We start from the raw sequence: 6,153 nt of genomic DNA, 5'->3' as shown, positions 1-6,153 counted from the left end.
CCGAGGTAGCGTCCATGTAAACAGCGAGGATGTGGATAGTTAGTCGACTCAACATGTATAAATGTCTACTACGTCGTCGTGTAACGATAATGTAAAAATAAATAGCGAGGTAGGCGATTATTTAAAATAAATGACTGATTTCCCATCGTGTAAAATGTGTTCTTGTTAGCTAGCTAAACTAATCGGAATAACCCATCATAACATTGCTAAAGGCAGGGATGTCGTGGAAGATAAACGCAAGTAGCAGCTAAACGTAGTTTATCCACAATTTCAGAAATAGTTTATCCACCTGTTGTTGTTTATCTACCTCTCAAAATAGTTTATTCACCAATTGCAACTTTTCACATTCAAAAATCACACTGTGTTATCCACATTAACAATATACATTCATATATTTTATTAATCAATACCACGTGGTATTGTTATAAACATCGAACAATAACCTTCATCAAACATGTTCTGAAAGCCTTTTATGAAAATCTGAGCCTACCACATGGCATAGTCCACCTTTCCATGAGAATTCATAGTTTACCCACCTGCATTTTACCACCACACCTTTGGCACCATGCATCGCAAAATGAACTATAACCTACCTTACATTTACAAGATTTGGGAAAGATTATTGAAAGATTGTAGTCTTTTGAGCAAAGCTTGAAAGAGAGGCATTAAAATACAATCTTTCCCAAATCTTATCAGTGTAAGGTAGGCTTAACTTCTTGAGTTGAGACAAGAAAATGGACTCGATGACAGTTAATTAATACAATTTTATTGCACTCTTTAAGTGGTAGGCTACAACATCTCGGTAAACCAGCTCAAATTTGCCAAGATCATGGAGCCTAATGGGTGTCATACTTTTGAAGATGCTCTGCAACTTCTGACTATAAACACATCTCAGTGATAGGCCAGAGATATTCACCTTTAAATGTTGTAGCAATACCTTCACTTTATCATGAGTAGATACATATTGTATTACTACATTGGTACGATCTTATCCAAATAACACTTCACTTGATGAGTTAAGCATGGCATGCTTTATTTCCACGTCATTTGTGTGTTTGTGTGTGTTGTATTGATGAACTGCCTCAGCAGCCTCCATCTGAAGGAAGGGAGGCATCATCATCACCACATAAATAAAAATAATAATCTTAAAGTAGTACAGCAATTCTTTGAAACCTATTGTGAAATAACTCAAATTAAACAATTATGAAAATAGCATAATCAAAATATAATCATTATTTTGCAACATTCAGTTTCATTACAATGCTCTCCTTTTGTCTCAAGTTGTCTTGTGCATTATCTTTTTACATGTATTTTTTCCTGTTGGATTATATTTAAAATTCAACTAAAACATTTTTAAAAATTGCATTTTGAATATGGATGATAGTTCCAAAATCACTGAGTAATCACATCTAATAATCGTGATCTCAATATTGAACAAAATAATCGTGATAATGTTTATTACGATAATCAAGCAGCCCTATAGAGCGTAGAGCAATATATTTCATCACTTAAGATTTCTTAAAAAAATTGTTAAAATATTGTTATACCGCTAACTGACAGCCATGAGTACCTTGACGATTTGGTGCAAGACTAAAAACGTTTATTAGACAATACGTTTCCCCTCCTACCGAAGCAAGTAGGACACCTTTTGCACTACTTCTGCTTGACCTATCCTTTGGAAACTTAGAAATCTAATGTTAAAACTTGATTTAGAATTTCGCATTCATCTCCAGTAGGGTTGATTACTTTTGTTTAATGGGCTTTTCCATTTGGTATGTCTGGTCCGAGTCATCATCTACTTCTTTGGCTTCATGTTCTGAGTCCTTGGGCTTTTCTGTGAAAGAAAAATATACAATTGGTCACCTTGAGTGGAACATTTTCAAGCTAACTCACTTTATTTACACCAATTTGCTAAAAGTCTTTATGGAGTAGTTCAACATTGATGGTGACACCAGCTACATTAAAGAACTGTGCAAATGAACTTGCTCCAACTCACACTAACATCTTCAACTTGTCTCTTAACAGTACAATGGTACCTGCATGTCTTAAATCTGATCATCCCAGTGCCCAAGAAAACTAACATAACCTGTCTTAATGATTATAGGCCTGTTGCACTCACTTCTGTTGTCATGAAAATCTTTGAACGTCTAGTAGTCTAGTCATTTTGCACACATTTCATTCTACAGCATCTTGATACTTAGTCCACCTATGCCTGTGTACTGTTCATTGACTTTAGCTCAGCTTTCAACACCATCCTGCCTGTCAAACCTTCCCATCTCCATTAATGGCCAAGTAGTGGGTCCCCTCCTTCCATCAGAGATTACACTTCCTCCGCCAGCTGAGGAAATTTGGGGTCGGTCAAGCAGGCGTGATCCACTTCTATCAGGCTACCATCGAAAGCGTACTCACCTTCTCCATCCTGCTCTGGCATGGTATGGTAGTGCCACCACCAGCCAGGACAAACAACGGCTTGAGAGGGTAGTACACAGGGCCTCTAAAATCGTTGGCTGTAGTCTGCCTTTTTTTTCTTTCCAAGAAAGCCGTAAACATCATCTCTGACCTCTCCCATCCAGCACACCATCTATTCACAGTCACCCAGGGAGAAGGTACAGTAGTATCAGATGTAAAACATCACACTTTAGGGATAGTACCTATTTACAGTACAAGCTATTCTTCACCTGAACATGCACTAAGCACTCACTTCATAACCTGGTCTTCCTCACTTTACACTTTTTGCACAACTGAACCTCACTGCTGCTTTCTCTGTAAACCATGCACTTTTCTATGTGTGTTAAGTGTTGTTGCTCCCTGCTATACTCAATAGCATTGTGTTCGGCTGAGCAGCCACATCTAGGAAGACTGTTGGTTGTTCCAAAATGTTCCAGTTGAGAATGATGGAGGCTACCATGCCCTTGAGCATTTTCGATGCTGTAGAATTTTACATCTTCAATATGAATCCTTATATAAAGATATGGCTGCCTCTCCTAATAATGGGCAATGAATTCATTTAGGCACAGATGGACTCTAGTCAACTTGTGGAAGCATCTCAGGGACGATTGATAGAAATAAAATGCACCAGAGCTCAATTGCAAGTGTCACAACAAAGGGTCTGAATACTTTCCGGTTGCACTGTATAATACTCACCATTTTCAGACGAGGGCATAACAACAGTCCATCAGTTTTCGGAGCACATGGAAACCTGAGGAGGGGTGCTTCTTGTTTTCCTGCCATTTGCCTTTGTCCCCCTCTCAGGATTAATACCCACAAGACACCTAAAAAGATGAACACCAGATATATAAATCTGTACAGCATAATGGAAGGGAGTTGAGACTAAGCTGGAATCAATTGGAAGTGAATTTGTAATGTTAACACACTTCTACACAATAAAATGAACAGACATTTTAACTGCATTTATGTTTTTGAAATCAGGGTTGTATGAAGTAGAAGTATTGTGTTGTGTAGTACTATGCAGCACTACGTAGTTATAAGCAGTACTATGCAGGATAGTACTGCTTATAAATGTATACTGCACAGTACTACACGACACAATACTTCAACTCCATACAACACTCATTAAAATATAAAGGATAGTACTGCTTATAACTACATATTCCTGCATAGTACTACAACACAATACTTCTACTTCATATAAGACTATACTACACTGCAGCAGCATCATGTTCCCCACGACATCTCCAGACCCTTTCATGTCTGTCACATGTGCTTAGGGTGATCCTGCTCTCATCTGTGAAAAGCACAGGGCTCTAGTGGCAGACCTGCCAATTTTGCATTCTATGGCAAATGTCAATTGAGCTCCACGGTGCTGGGCAGTGAGCACAGGTCCCTCTAGAGGCCATCGGGCTCTCAGGCCACCTTCATGAAGTCTGTTTCTGACAGTGTGGCCAGAGGCATTCACATCAGTGACCTGCTGGAGGTCATTCTGTAGGGCTATAGTAGGGCTCCTACTGTCCCTCCTTACACAAAAGAGCAGATACTGGTCCTCCTACTGGGTTAAGGACCTTCTGCCACCCTGTCCTGCTCTCCTAGAGCAACTGCCTGTCTTCTGGAATCTCTTCCATGCTCTTGAAACTATGCTGGGAGACGCAGCAATCTTTCTGGCAATGGAACAGCTTGGTGTGCCATTCTGGAGGAGTTGGACTACCTCTGTAGGCTCCAGATATTGGCTTATGCTACCAGTAGTAACACTGACCCTATCCAAATGCAAAACTAGTGAAACATCAGTCAAAAAGGATACAGATGAAAAAGTTACCAGTTGCTACCACCTGTAAAACCATTCCTGTTTTGGGGGTCGTCTCACAGTTGGCCCTCTAGTACACCTGTAGTAAATTTTGTTGACATCAAAGCAGGTCAACCTGATTCACAACTACCTCTGTTGCATAACTGGCCAAATCAATATCCCACAAGTGTGACTGACTTGATGCTATACTCCTATGAACAAGTGTTCCCTTTATTTTTTTGAGCAGTGTATATTATAAATATATAGAATAGTACACTATATATAGCACGCACGCACACACACACACACACACACACACACACACACACACAGGTTTGAAAGTGTGACATGAACTCACCTATGGATGAATTCATGGGAGCACTCCTCTTGATATTGCAGATTCATAATGTAAATTATGTAAATGATTCATCTGAGAAAAAGAATGCATCATATATTCAATTTAACATACAATAGATGGAGATAGAACCAATCACATTTCTATGGTTTCTATGTGCACTTGCATGTCTTAATTCATTTGCCTATCTGGAAGCACAGCATGGAAGGTCTACATTGGGTATGTCGCCATGCATTTTGGTATGACTCACATAAGAAATAGACGGGGTATCTGACATGTAGCCTAAACATCTTTCCTGTTGCATGCCGCATGAGCTCAGGATACCATACACATTTTATGCAACCACCTCTGCGAAGGAGAGCCAGCTAGGCTACTAATAGCTTTACCTTTCTAAGCTGTCAACTGAAGGACTTCAAATAAAAATAAAATAAAAACAAGGGGGAAATGCATGCATACGATCAACACAGCATCAGACAAGATCCGTTTGTTAATTTGACCTCTGGTTTATTAGGCTACTGATGAGGGCTAACGTTTTGGGCATAGGCTAGCTTTGTTTACACGTGTCAGAGTAGCTAGACGCAAGTCTACATCATTATTACCCGCTTTGTGATACTGAATTAAAATGTCTAACAGCTACACTTAACAACTACCCATACATTTAAATAACATCGGGTTGCACTGAAGAAACAGAAAGTTTGATCGACAAGTGAATAACGATAATGCATGGCTTAAGAAGAGCGCGGTCTTGGCTAGCTGAAAGCTTCATTTCAGCAGGGCAACATTCATTCAGAGATGTTGTAAACATGTCCAGTGTGCTTTGAAACGGTGTATTATTTCTGGTTAAATGACGGATAAGCTCACCTGATGCCTCGATGTCGTCGTTTCCAACAGATCGTTTAAGCAGCAAGTTCCACAGCTTCCCCAGAACCAAAGCCATCGATATCTCATGGCTTTGCCAAGAATGAACACAGATAACAGGAAGTAGGCTAAAATACTGTACATAACGTGGTAAATATCAGCGTTAGAGGTTATGGTTGGAGCCTGATTTAACACATTTGTCTTACTACCAATGACCGGAAAATCCTGTTTATTTGTAAATGTGCATTTTTAATGTTGGGGTTTGGGTGTAAATGTACATAAAACATATTATATTATTATATAAATGGCCCTAAATCGTTTGAAAATACGAAATGGCAGTGCCACTACTGTAGGTAGCACAACTTGATAGGTATTAAGGTAGCCCAACTTGATAGGTAGCCCATCTCAACAGATACGTTCTATCGAATTCTGCTACGGTAGCTCATCTCGACGAGGCAGCCCAACTCGACAGAACACCGGCCAATAAAGCTCATTATCATATATCACCATGTATGTTGACACATTTGTATGAATGCACGTGTTCATAGGTGCATAGCCTATGTGACCCAAATACAACACCCCCCCCCCCCCCCCCCCCGCGCTGAAATGTCCTCTTTTTTTGCAAACTCAAATCTGGTCACCCTATATAATGATCCTACACGTCAAATTTCGTGCAGTTCTGAACCTGTCAACCATCGATAGT

The 6,153-nt window shown here is 39.7% G+C and overlaps 1 long non-coding RNA gene across 1 annotated transcript; it reads right to left on the bottom strand.

Moving 5' to 3' along the window:
- Positions 1-804: 804 nt before the first annotated feature.
- Positions 805-5,914, bottom strand: LOC134095284 (uncharacterized). Its single transcript, XR_009940559.1, has 5 exons — positions 5,454-5,914; positions 4,596-4,667; positions 3,145-3,272; positions 2,410-2,581; positions 805-1,834 (listed from the first exon to the last, which is right to left on the bottom strand). It is a non-coding gene; the product is annotated as an uncharacterized LOC134095284 (long non-coding RNA).
- Between the last annotated feature and the right edge of the window lie 239 nt (positions 5,915-6,153).

The sequence above is a fragment of the Sardina pilchardus genome, chromosome 1, assembly GCF_963854185.1.
Source record: "Sardina pilchardus chromosome 1, fSarPil1.1, whole genome shotgun sequence".
NCBI lineage: Eukaryota > Metazoa > Chordata > Actinopteri > Clupeiformes > Clupeidae > Sardina > Sardina pilchardus.
This window is presented reverse-complemented; position numbering and strand designations above follow the sequence as displayed.